General features: G+C 43.7%; 1 protein-coding gene across 11 annotated transcripts in view; it reads left to right on the top strand.

Annotated features, from left to right (window-relative positions):
• The window catches only part of ADGRD2 (adhesion G protein-coupled receptor D2), a 408,458-nt gene that overhangs the window by 372,173 nt on the left and 22,986 nt on the right, over positions 1–13,299 (top strand). The window lies entirely within an intron of this gene.

Below are 13,299 nucleotides of genomic sequence, written 5' to 3'. Positions count from 1 at the left end.
CAAAATAAAGAAAGCAGTGTATTTACTATAAAACTGACTTTTTCCATTCACTGAATTAAAAATAAAATTCTTCTTTCTACCTTTGCTGTCTAGTTGTTTTGTTTTTTTGTCTGATCAAGTCTTCAGTCCATTTACCACTTCTCTTTCTTCTTGTCTTCAATTCCTCTCCTACATCTAGTGGCGTAACCATGGGGACGGGCCTTGTGGTTCTGAGCTCCCCACTTTTGGTTCAGGCCTCCTTCACAACTAGCATACTCTTTGACTGGTTGGTGGGGATGCCCAATCCCTACCAGCAAATGAAATCTGCTGCTGGAACTGTCCCAGTGCTGCCTCAGTAGGGTTGAAGTCAATGGCCTCCCATCCTGCCGCCAACTTCAGCATTCCTTGTGCATTCTCAGTTCATGTGTGAGGAGTATCGAGGTGAGCAGCAGAAAGGGATGCTGCTGACTTCTTCCCTTCAGAGGCAGCGCTGGGAGAATCCTGGTAGCCAGTCATCAACTGGCGGGCATTGTTCATCCCCAGTAGCAAAGGTAAGGCAGCGGGGGTTGAGGGGGGTGAGGGAAGAAGAAATGTGTTTGCCCCCCCAGTCCACCCCTGGACCCCCTAAAAATTCAATGGTGGTATGCCCCTGCCTACAACCATCGTTGACTTTAATCTTTTCCTTTCAGCTTTCTTTCATTTATTTTTCTGACTTTCTGTTTGTTCAGACTTCATTCATTCTTACTATTCAGTCTACAGACTTCCTGGTTCTTTTGCTGCAACTACCCTGTTTCCCCGAAAATAAGACCAAACCTGAAAATAAGCCCTAGCATAATTTTTAAAGATGCTCCTAATATAAGTTCTTCCCCCCCAAAAAAATAAGCCCTAGTTAAGATCGACCCCCCCCCCCCCCGAATGTCCCCAACTTCACCCCTGACACTAGTACTGCCTAATTTGCTGAAAAAATTGGATTCATCGATTCAGCAACCCCACCCCTGCTGCTTTAGGAGGCCTTGGAGTGGAGGTATGTCAGTCTCGTGGTGGGAGATTTGGTGGGGTTCTGCTGCACAGGGGGATGGGAGGGAGGGAGGAATAGAAAGATACTGCACATGGGGAGTGGGGGAGAAAGGAAAGAGGAAGAAATGGGGTGGAGGAGAGAAAGGGAGAAATGATTGTTGTCCATGAAAAAAATAAGACATCCCCTGCAAATAAGCCCTAATGCATTTTTTGGACCCCAAATTAATGACACTGTCTTATTTTCGGAGAAACATAGAAAGATGACGGCAGAAAAGGGCTACAGCCCATCAAGTCTGCCCACTCTTCTGACCCACCCCATCAAGTCTGAGTGCTAATGATCCAGTTCCCTAGCTCGACCCCCGTAAGGATCCCACGTGGATGTCCCATTTGTTTTTAAAGTCAAGTACACTGGTGGCCTTGACCACTTGCACCGGAAGTTTGTTCCACTGATCCACCACCCTTTCTGTAAAGAAATACTTCCTGGTGTCACCATTAAATTTCCCTCCTCTGAGTTTGAGCGGGTGCCCCCTTGTGACCGAGGGACCCTTAGGGAAGAATATATCGCTTTCCGCCTCGACACGTCCTGTGATGTACTTAAACGTCTCAATCATGTCTCCCCTTTCTCTACGCTCCTCAAGAGTGTAGAGCTGCAGTTTATCCAGTCTTTCCTCGTATGGGAGACTCTTGAGTCCGGAGACCATTCTAGTGGCCATTCGCTGGACCGATTCAGCTCGAAGCACATCTTTTCGGTAGTGTGGTCTCCAAAATTGCACACAGTATTCCAGGTGAGGTCTCACCATGGTTCTGTAGAGCGGCATTATGACTTCAGGTTTGCGGCTGATGAAGCCTCTATTGATACATCCCAACATTTGCCTTGCCTTGGATGAGGCCTGCTCCACTTGTTTGGTAGCCTTCATGTCTGCGCTGACGATTACTCCCAAGTCCCGTTCTTCTGAAGTCCTAGCTAGTGTTTCTCCGTTCAAGGTGTAAGTGTTGCATGGGTTTCCGCAGCCGAGATGCATGACCTTACATTTCTTTGCGTTGAAGCCCAGCTGCCATGTCGAGGACCAGTTTTCCAACGTGATCAGATCTTGCGTCATACTATCTTTAAGATTGTTTTCACTTACTATATTACACAGTTTGGCGTCATCGGCGAACAGTGTTACTTTACCCTGAAGCCCTTGGGTCAAGTCTCTTATGAATATGTTGAAAAGGGATGGTCCCAGGACCGAGCCCTGCGGCACTCCGCTAGTCACCTCCGATGTCTCAGAGAGGGTGCCGTTGACCACCACCCTCTGAAGTCTTCCACTCAGCCAATCATTCACCCATGCAGTTATCTTCCCGCCTAGACCCATCGACTTCATCTTGTTTAATAGTCTGCGGTGCTGAACACTGTCAAACGCCTTGCTGAAATCCAAGTACACTATGTCCAGAGACTCTCCCAGGTCTAGCTTTCCCGTCACCCAATCGAAGAAGCTAATAAGATTGGATTGCCATGACCTACCCCTAGTGAATCCATGTTGACGGGGATCCCTTAGGTCTCCCTCATCCAAAATCGTGTCTAATTTACCTTTGAGTAGAGTTTCCATGAGTTTACACACAATTGATGTGGTACCTACAGCTACCTAAACAGAAAACGGTAAAAGGAAGCAGGGGAGACCAAAGGCCCATTGGCTGGATACTATCAAGAATGATACAGGAATGAACATCAAGCAATTGAAAGAAGCTGTGGAAAACAGAGAAGCATGGCAAGGACTGGCCTACAGAGTATCCAAGGGTCAGACACGACTGAATGGATAGTAGTAATACCTATAGCTTTCTATCTCCCTCATTGCAGCACTCTCATTCCTCATCCTATTACTCCCCAATGTTTTGCTAACTCTCCTCTCTTTTCCAGCATCTTTTCTCTTTCTCCCTCCCTTTCCTCCCCTCTGTACAACACCTCTATTTTCCACCACCTCTATCCAGCGTCTCTCCCCAACACCCTACTCCGCCCTCATATAAGGCATCCTCTCCCCCCTTTCCATGTTAGCATCTCTCTCTTCTTCCCATGTCCAATATACCCCCTCTATCTCCATTGCTGTCCAATGTCCAGCACTCCCTTTGTCTTTCTTTTCACCCCATATCCAGCATCCTCCCATATTCCTTTTTTCTTTCTAATTGATCTAAAATCTCCTCCCTCTTTCCTTTCCCTCTAAACTAGCATCTTCCCCATCCCATTTCAGTATTTCCATTCTCTTTGTCCCGTCCTGATCCAGCATCTTCCTTCTGTCATTTTATGATTTAATAACCACAAAATCTCAAAGAAAGTGACGATTTATGTATGGACACATGGAAGGGCATTTTTGGAAAAAAAAAACAACAACATCCAAGCCAGAATTGAGATATTTTGTTTATTATACGTTTATTAACGTTTATTACGTTTATTACGTTTATTAACGTTTATTGTACGTTAGATAGATTATGAGCCCACCGGGACAGAGAGGGAAAATGCTTGAGTACCTGATTGTAAAAACCGCTTAGATAACCTTGATAGGCGGTATATAAAAAATCCTAATAAACTTGAAACTTGAAAACTTGAATTATATCCAAAATGATGTATCCATCTTAGAGCCATTTTTATATAGGAAAAATGCCTGGGTTTTCCTTTCGAAATGGCCCAAAGATGAATGTTTTTGCATAGGAAATGTCTAAAAAGAAGGGCCATTTTCTAAATTTACATGTCCAGCTTATAAACACTGAAAACCAAGTGCAAGAACATCCGACTTGCATCTATTTGAAAGAAATGGTTACACAGAATCATTGCAGATCAGAGAGGCAGCTTAGTGGTCAATACTGTGGACTTTAAACCATGGCACCTAGGTACAATTCCCACTATAACTCCTTTATTTTGTATTGTGAGCCCTCCAGGGACAGAATAAAATCTATTGTACCTAACTGTACACTATTACAATTGACTTCCACCCTGCAAGTGTCTCCTTAATAACAGGTAATTTGGTGGTTTTGGACAACTCACAAATTCCACCACAAATGTACCAGGTAGAATGGGATTTGGACCTGGAGTCCCTTGTTCTCAGTTCACTGCACTGACTTCTAGGCTACTCCTGGGAGTCCTTGTTGGCTTTTGGGTATGATCATAATAGCCAATGCTGTCATAGCGCCTGGTATCCCCTTCCAATTTCACTTCTTAAGGGGGTGAGAGGGGACATGATCAACTGAGAGGTTATAGAGTAGCGAAGCCTTAATCCCTCCAATCGTCAGCTGGTCAGTCAGAGTACCTTTTTGTTACTTAGACCAGATTGAAACAGGTCTAGATAAAAACATACTTCTTTTGTACCCTGGGCATTTCTTTCTGTTCCATTATCGCTGAAAGACCCCCACCGATCGATTTGACGCATCAGACCCTAACGGGGAGTGCCCTTGCAGGCCGGCGAGTCCGGTGTTCAGGCAAAGCGGTTCCTCCCTCATTGTGCAGGTCTTTTCGGAAAAAAAAAAAAGAAAGACTTAATTGTGGGCCTGACTAGAACATGCCTCCAACACATCCTCTTTCTATTCGGATGAACTCAGTGACAAACGTTCACAAATCACGATTTGGAGATTTTCAGCAGATTTTTGGCCATTTTGAGACTTCTATCTGCTTCATAAATGATCTCCATCGGATCCTATGTGCTATGCATTTTCCCCATTAACACAGAATGGGAGAGACATGTTAACTCATCAGACCCCTCGCAGAGAACATTCTGTGGATTCTGTTCATGCACAGTTTGCAGAGGTGTTTGACAGTAACAGATCCATTAGTGTGGATTTGGAAGGTGCTGTCACAACGCTATTGGTTATGGCAAAAAGTACTTAACAAGCCCTCCATATTATTTATTTATTTAATCATTTTTATAGCCTGTCCTCTCTGAACGGGTTACAAGAATACATACACAAAGCTTTCAGGAACAGAGATACATACATTACAGTCAAGAACATGCTACAGGATCAAAACACAAAGTTATAGAATCAATAACTTACAGCTTATAGAGAATAGGACTAAGAAGCATCACAGCTCTTGGGCTATATACCATGGTATTGTATTCCTCATTTTTATTTTGTGATTTTTATTTAGAATTTAATTGTATTATGATTTTTATTGTAAACTGCTTTTCAATATTTTTCTTGGACTAAGTGGTATATAAAGTTATCAAATCAAATCAAGCTGTAACTGGCAAACTTGCATTCCCACAAATGTACCAATATTTTCAACATGAAGGTGCTTTCTGCTTAAGGAAGAATGCATCTTTTATTCAATAGTACAAAAAACAATGTAACAATGTAATAATCTATTGACATGCTCTCATATAAGGCAATTACTAATTAAGAAGTCAATATTATAAAACTCTAAAATATAGACTCTTTCACAAAATATGTATGGTGCCACCAAAGCAGCATGTATATCCAGCATCATACACAACGATGAAACCATTTAAAAAATGAACGTACTAAAAAAAAAGAAAAGAAAAGAGCAACACACTGCTCTCCATACATAAAAAAGGACACGGTACTACTCGAAAGGGTCCAGAGAAGAGCGACTAAGATGGTTAAGGGGCTAGAGGAGTTACCGTACAGCAAAAGATTAGAGAAACTGGGCCTCTTCTCCCTCGAACAGAGGAGTTTGAAAGGGGACATGATCGAAACATTCAAGGTACTGAATAGACTTAGTAGATAAGGACAGGTTGTTCATCCTCTCCAAGGTAGGGAGAATGAGAGGGCACTCTCTAAAGTTGAAAGGGGATAGATTGTGGTAAAAAACTGGAACACTCTTCCGGAGGCTGTTATAGGGGAAAACACCCTCCAGGGATTCAAGACAAAGGAAGTGAAGAAGGCGATAAGCGACAAGAGATCATCATTCAGAAAATGGAAAAAGGACCAAACAGAGGAAAACCGGAAGGAACACAAAAAACACCAGAAAGAGTGCCACCGAGTGGTTAGGGAAGCAAAAAGAGAATACGAAGAGAAGCTGGCTGGGGAGGCGAGAAACTTCAAACCGTTCTTTAGGTACGTGAAGGGGAGGCAACCGGCAAGGGAGGAAGTGGGACCATTGGATGATGGAACCAGAAAGGGAGTGGTAAGAGAGGAAAAAGAGGTAGCAGACAGGTTAAACAAGTTTTTCTCGTCAGTCTTCACGAGCGAGGACACATCCAATGTACCAGAACCTGAGGAGATTATAAGTGGGGATCTAGATGAAAAGCTGGAGCAAATAGAAGTAAGCCATGAGGACGTCCTACGACAGATAGATAGATTAAAAAGCGACAAATCACCGGGCCCGGATGGAATCCACCCAAGGGTACTAAAAGAACTGAGAAAGGAAATAGCGGAAACACTCCAGCAAATATGTAATCTATCATTGAAAACTGGGGAGATCCCGGAGGACTGGAAAATAGCAAATGTCACGCCTATCTTTAAGAAAGGATCAAGAGGAGACCCGGGAAACTACAGGCCGGTGAGCTTGACTTCGGTTCCGGGTAAGATGATGGAAGCACTTATTAAGGACAGCATCTGCGAGCACATGGAAAAAAATGGGCAGCTGAGGGAGAGCCAACATGGCTTCTGCAAGGGAAGGTCTTGCCTCACAAACTTACTACATTTCTTTGAGGGAATAAACAGCCAGATAGACAAAGGGGAACCCATAGACATAATTTACCTCGACTTCCAAAAAGCTTTCGACAAGGTACCCCACGAACGACTGCTTAGGAAGCTGTGGAACCACGGAGTGGAGGGGGATGTATACCGATGGATTAAACACTGGTTGGCGGGCAGAAAACAGAGGGTTGGAGTGAAGGGCCAATACTCAGACTGGCAACGGGTCACGAGCGGAGTTCCGCAGGGGTCGGTGTTGGGACCGCTCCTGTTCAATATATTTATAGACGATCTGGAGACAGGGACAAAATGTGAGGTTATCAAATTTGCAGATGACACCAAACTCTGCAGCAGGGTTAGAACCACGGAAGACTGTGAAAGCCTGCAAAGGGACCTAACGAAGCTGGAAGAGTGGGCCAAAAAGTTGCAGATGCGTTTTAATATAGAGAAATGCAAGGTCATGCATGTTGGGAAAAAGAACCCGATGTTCAGCTATACAATGGGGGGAACATTGCTAGATGTGAGTACCCTTGAAAGAGACCTGGGTGTGCTGGTGGATACAACAATGAAAGCATCAGCACAATGCGCGACAGCCTCAAAGAAAGCAAACAGAATGCTGGGTATCATCAAGAAGGGTATCACGACCAGGACAAAGGAAGTCATCATGCCACTGTACCGTGCAATGGTGCGCCCGCATTTGGAGTACTGTGTCCAGTATTGGTCGCCGTACCTCAAGAAGGACATGGCATTGCTTGAGGGGGTCCAGAGAAGAGCGACGAAAATGGTAAGAGGTATGGAAAACCTTTCATATGCCGACAGGCTAGAACAGCTGGGGCTGTTCTCCCTGGAAAAGAGGAGACTTAGAGGAGACATGATACAAACTTTCAAGATCCTGAAAGGCATAGATAAGGTAGACAGGGACAGATTCTTCAGACTGTGGGGAACAACAAGTACAAGGGGGCACTCGGAGAAACTGAAAGGGGATAGGTTTAGAACCAATGCCAGGAAGTTCTTCTTCACCCAGAGAGTGGTGGACACATGGAACGCACTCCCGGAGGTAGTGGTGGGGCAGAAGACACTACAGGGATTCAAAGAAGGTTTGGATAAATTCTTGAAGGAAAAGGGGATTGAGGGATACAGATAGAAGTAAGGATAGGTTTTTTTTTTTAGGGCAGGGAACACTTGACAGGTCATGGACCTGATGGGCCGCCGCGGGTGCGGACCGCTGGGTGCGATGGACCTCTGGTCTGATCCCGGTGGAGGCAACTTCTTATGTTCTTATGTTCTTATGTAAAGTTAGACATGTTCTTGATGAACCAGAACATAAGCAGGTAGGGCTAGTCTCAGTTAGGGCACTGGTCTTTGACCAGAGGGCCGCCACGTGAGCGGACTGCTGGGCACGATGGACCACTGGTCTGTTCCAGCAGCGGCAATTCTTATGTTCTTATGGATGTATAGGGAGCATTATTTTCACGAAGATGCAATTTTGCTAATTTGGGAACTGTATTATGCTGTCTTCAAATCTCGGCATTCTAGAGCATACTCACATGTAAGTAGTGACTTTCTGAAATCACCATTTACATGTGTATGGAATCTACTCATAAATGCCACTATTTCTACCTATAGATGCTTCTAAAATGACCTCCCTAAGATATTTTATTGACCTTTTAAATCAATAATAAACAGATAAACTGATTATTTCAGTGCAATTTTCCCTAAATACCAGAGTTTGGAAAAGATTTGCAATTGGCTGTTAACCTTTGCGAAAGAGCTGAATTGCCTTCAAGGCTACCGTAGTATGCTGAGGTTAAATGTTATCTTCCCATCATGCAATAAAGCAAACATAATACGCTTGTCAGCCCTAGGAACCTTGACTTATCATGACTAGATGATAGATGCATATGTCTGCTAAAAATAACTAACAATGTATGCAGTATAAAATCAGTGTCATCAACCGTTTAACACAGGTATTGCAAAAACAAACTATTGCTGAACTAGAAAACAAGAACTCTTATGGTCATATAAACTATCCCCCCCACACTCACACTGACATTCAGCTAGTGGCAGTCATTGCTTTTACAGCTGCTGACCACTATAGGATGAATCTAAGCTGGATATTCAAGGCCAAGACCATGTCCAGGTATCAAGATTGAATAGCGAGGACAACTTTATCATAAATGGTAAATTTATCATTTTAAATATTCTATTTATCTTTATCCTGGATTGAAAGTACTGGTAAATATGTCATATTAGGCTATAAGATTGAAACAAACACTTTCACCAATGCAATAGAATGTCACAAAAATCAGTACTGCTGCAGTTTCAATAGAGGGAGTTTCAAATGACTGGAGGAAAAAGCCTCAGATTAGAACCCTTCCACCACCACAATGGTGGTCCAAGGTGGTCAGGCGAGCACCTCACTGGCAAAAAACCTCCAGACCGACTCCCAATAGTAATAAACTTGAAGCAGGGCTGTTGTGCAGAAGATAGAGGAAAAATCCACTTATCCACTTTTGCTACAATATTAGGCTATAAGCCCACTTTTTCGAGGCTACTTTTAACTCCTAACTCTTACTCACTTGTAAAGTACCACTGTCTGTTTTATCATTTCTTCTGTGGGACATTCCCTAACCAAGAGCTTAATAATATCACCGAACTGGATATTGCAGTTCTGTAAACAAGCTGTAACTTAAAACACATAAGTAAACATAGAAACATAGAAACATAGAAGATGACGGCAGAAAAGGGCTACAGCCCATCAAGTCTGCCCACTCTGCTTACCCACCCCCTGTCTATGCCCTAATGACCCAATTTCCTTATCTTGACCCTATAGTAAATGAACTTTCAGTTCTGTAGATCTAAGGATTTCTGCTCTCTTCAAATCCACACTTCTACTAGTGTATTCCAAAGGCTGGGAAACTGGGAGTGTATCTTCATTACTCTCTATGAAGATGGTGATACTGTACTTTAAACTTAACATCAGATTAATTAGAAGCTGTAGAAGCTGGCAAATTTAATGTGTGAAATCAGAAGAGGGCACAGTCCTGCTCGTAACCAAAACGGATTATGATCTCACACAGAGGCAGAGAGAATGACAGGTTATAGGGCTAGATTCACTAAAGTCAGCGATCGTCGCTAAACCTGTTTTCACAGGTTTAGCGACGATCACTGCTAACCGACCCAATTCACCAAATGGCCCACCATGTGTTTTTCCCCCTTGATCGCCCATTTTCCGATCCAGCCATGCAAATTAGTAAAACACCATGCAAAATAGCCAAGCGATTAATTCACTTACATTGCTTTGCTATTTAGCATCAGGTTTTACCGATCCTAAAACCCGATTGCTGTAGACCTGTCGATAACTGTGTTATTGACAGGTCTGCCTGGGGTTTTTTTTTTTTTTTCTTTTTTTCAATGGCACGGATATTTTGCATGGATTACACAAGCAAAATATCTGCCCATATAAAAGAAATGAAAAGAATCTCCCACTGCTGCCAACGGCCCTCCCCAACGACCCCCGACAATCGCACACTCCCCATGACAAACACAGTAACCCTAAAACAAATGGCAGAAGGGATGCTCACTCCCTTCTGCCACGAAGGTGCCCGTTCCCTCCCCCCCTGAAAAAAAATGGCAGGAGGGATACCCACTCCCTCCTGCCCAGAAAGACCCCCCTCCCACATAGAAAAAGGCAGATGAATGCTCACTCCCTTTTGCCACCGGAGGTCCCCCTCTTATGACTTCATATAATTGTTCTAGTTTACTCATTATACATGGGTACTTGTTGATTCCTGGTTGCACATTTGTTTCTGATTGTAACATAACTATAGTATAATGTCCTTTTTTCTGTGTTTGTAAAAAAACACTCAATAAAAAATTTAAAAAATGAATCTACAAAATAACATTACAAATTTGTACAATTTCACTGAACTGGAACTTGAGAGGTTTATAAAACATAAGAGCTGTCATACTGGGATAGACCAAAGGTATCCTATCACCTATCGCAAAAAAATCACGAGTGAACTGTTCTGGACCCAATTTCTCAACCAACTCCCCCCTTTTCCTAAACATGCCGACCCAGATTCCAACTGGCATAATTGGGTAACCCTTTCCGGGACTACCTACCATGCTCTTGCCCCTTTGTCTACTAAACCTATCTCCCACTCCCGCAAAGCTCCCTGGTATCTTCCATACCACAGGGAATTAAAGCAGAAATGTCGAGCCCTGGAACGTAAATGGAAAAAATCGAAATCCCCTTCAGACAGACAATCCTGGAGAGACAACATCAAGTTCTATAACACAGTACTAAAAAAGCAAGGAAGAATTTCTATGGAGATAAAATCACCAGATCAAAAAACCAAAATAGTATACTGTTCAACATCTGGCGCAACCTAACCTCAAAAAACGACTCCACCTTTCCCCTTTCCCCCCATCTGCAAATGACCTAGCTAAATTTTTCAATGAAAAGATTACTACCTTACGGAGTTCTTTCTCCCCAGCAGTCTCTTACAATTCTCTGCCTCCCAACGACTCCAACCCTATCCCTGCTGATAGATCCTGGACTGCCTTTGAACTCGTATCCGAATTCCAGATCTCTAAACTCTGTCTCAAACTGAAATCCTGCAATTGCATCCTGGATCCTTTCCCTTCCTACCTTTACGAAAACATTCCCGCGCAGGCCATCTCCTCCCTTACCAGGCTTATAAATTCTGCTTTACTATCGGGCCTGTTCTCCACAGTAATGGGACACATTGCCTTGTCCCCTCTTCTGAAAAAAACCGATCTCGACCCTTCTTTACTATCTAACTACTGCCCCAAAGCAATATCCCTCTCCTAACTAAACTGCTAGAGGCCATAGTCACCACCCAGCTCTCTTCTTACCTAGAGAGATTCTCCATCCTCCATCCCTACCAATATGGCTTCAGACTCAGCTTCAGCACCGAATCCCTCCTAGTTTCCTGAATTTCTAAGGTGCAACAACTACATTCTCGTAACAAATTCGCTGTCCTATTACAATTCGATCTCTCTGCAGCTTTCGATGTTGTCCACCATGACATACTACTTTATCAACTTTCCGAGATAGGAATTGAATCCACCGTCCTAAAGTGGTTCTCAAACTTCCTACGCTCTCGCTCCTACACTATCAACACAAATGGCACCATGTCCGTTCCTTGGACATCATCTTGCGGTGTCTTCAGGGATCACCCCTATCCCCTATTCTCTTTAACATCTATATGTCCTCCCTGAAACTCCTCCAATTATCCCCCCTTGAAACAATCTACAGATACGCTGATGACATCCTTGTCCTCCTTGAGACAGACCAGAACCTCACCAACCTCCACAAGAACATTACAGCTTGCATAATGAAACTCCATTCCTGGTCCTTCTCGGTACAGATGAAATTGAATGAATCAAAAACAAAATTACTCTGGCTCGGCCCAAAATTAGAACACCTGCCCACCCTCTTCACACTACCCTCAGGCGCTGCACTGCAGCTTGAGTTCTCAAGCAAGGTCCTTGGCATCATTATCGATTCTTCTCTCTCCCTCAATGACCACCTCAGCTCCTTGGCTAAATCATGCTTTTTCAGCCTCCACATGATGAAGAAAGTAAGATCTTATTTTCGCCAACAACATTTCGCCGTCCTTGTCCAATCCATTATCCTCTCCAAACTAGACTACTGCAATGCCATCTACTTAAGCCTATCAAAAAAAAAGTCTTCAAAGACTCCAGCTAATCCAGAATACTGCAGCCAAGTTGATCTTTGCAAAACGCAAGTCTGATCATGTTTCCCCACTCCTAGCCAAACTTCACTGGCTCCCAGTGATTTCCAGAATCCATTTCAAATGCTCCTGCCTGGCTTTCAAGATCATTCACGGCATCCTTCCTCCCTTAATCCCACTATCCTCGAGTCCTGACTCTACCAGACCCGCCCAAAGGTATAAACTATCCTTCCCCTCTCTATACGGTATTCACTATGCAGGCAAACTGGGAAAATCCCTTCTCTTCAGAATCACAGGTCTTTGGAACGATCCTTACTATCCCGCTGCGGAACCTGGGCTCCCTCCAATTATTCCACAAGCAACTGAAAACCTGGCTTTTCACTAAAATGTAATGCTATACCCCCTTCTCTTCTATATATAAGTTCATGTAAACCTTTTTTTTCCTTCTCTTCCTATATTTTAAGTTCTTGTAAACCGTGCCGAGCTCCACATCCGTGGAGATGATGCGATATATAAACTTAAGGTTTAGTTTAGTTTAGTTTAGTTTAGTTCACAAGTACCTGGCAAGATTCTAAAAAGCAAAATAGATTTTATACTGCTTATTTTAGGAATAAGCAGTGGGTTATTCTAGGAATAAGCCAAATAATAATTATCTTCATGAACCCTGTACAGTATTGCTATCAGTGGTGTAGCAAAGGTGAGAGGTGCCTGGAGCAGAGGCGCCCCACTTCACCCACATCTCTGCCCCTGCTCCTTCCCCGATCCCCCCTCTGCCACATGCACCCCCTTCCCTTCCCCCATACCTCTAGTTGTTTACCGCCATGAGTAACCACTTCAGTGTGCCCCTCGCAACCCCAGCTGCTCTCCCTCTGATGTCACTTTCTATGCCCAGCACCCGGAAATGATGTCAGAGGGAGAGTTGGCGCGGTCGTGAGAAACACGTTGAAGTTGTTATTCA

Source organism: Geotrypetes seraphini, chromosome 10 (genome assembly GCF_902459505.1).
Source record: "Geotrypetes seraphini chromosome 10, aGeoSer1.1, whole genome shotgun sequence".
In the NCBI taxonomy this organism is placed as follows: domain Eukaryota; kingdom Metazoa; phylum Chordata; class Amphibia; order Gymnophiona; family Dermophiidae; genus Geotrypetes; species Geotrypetes seraphini.
This window is presented reverse-complemented; position numbering and strand designations above follow the sequence as displayed.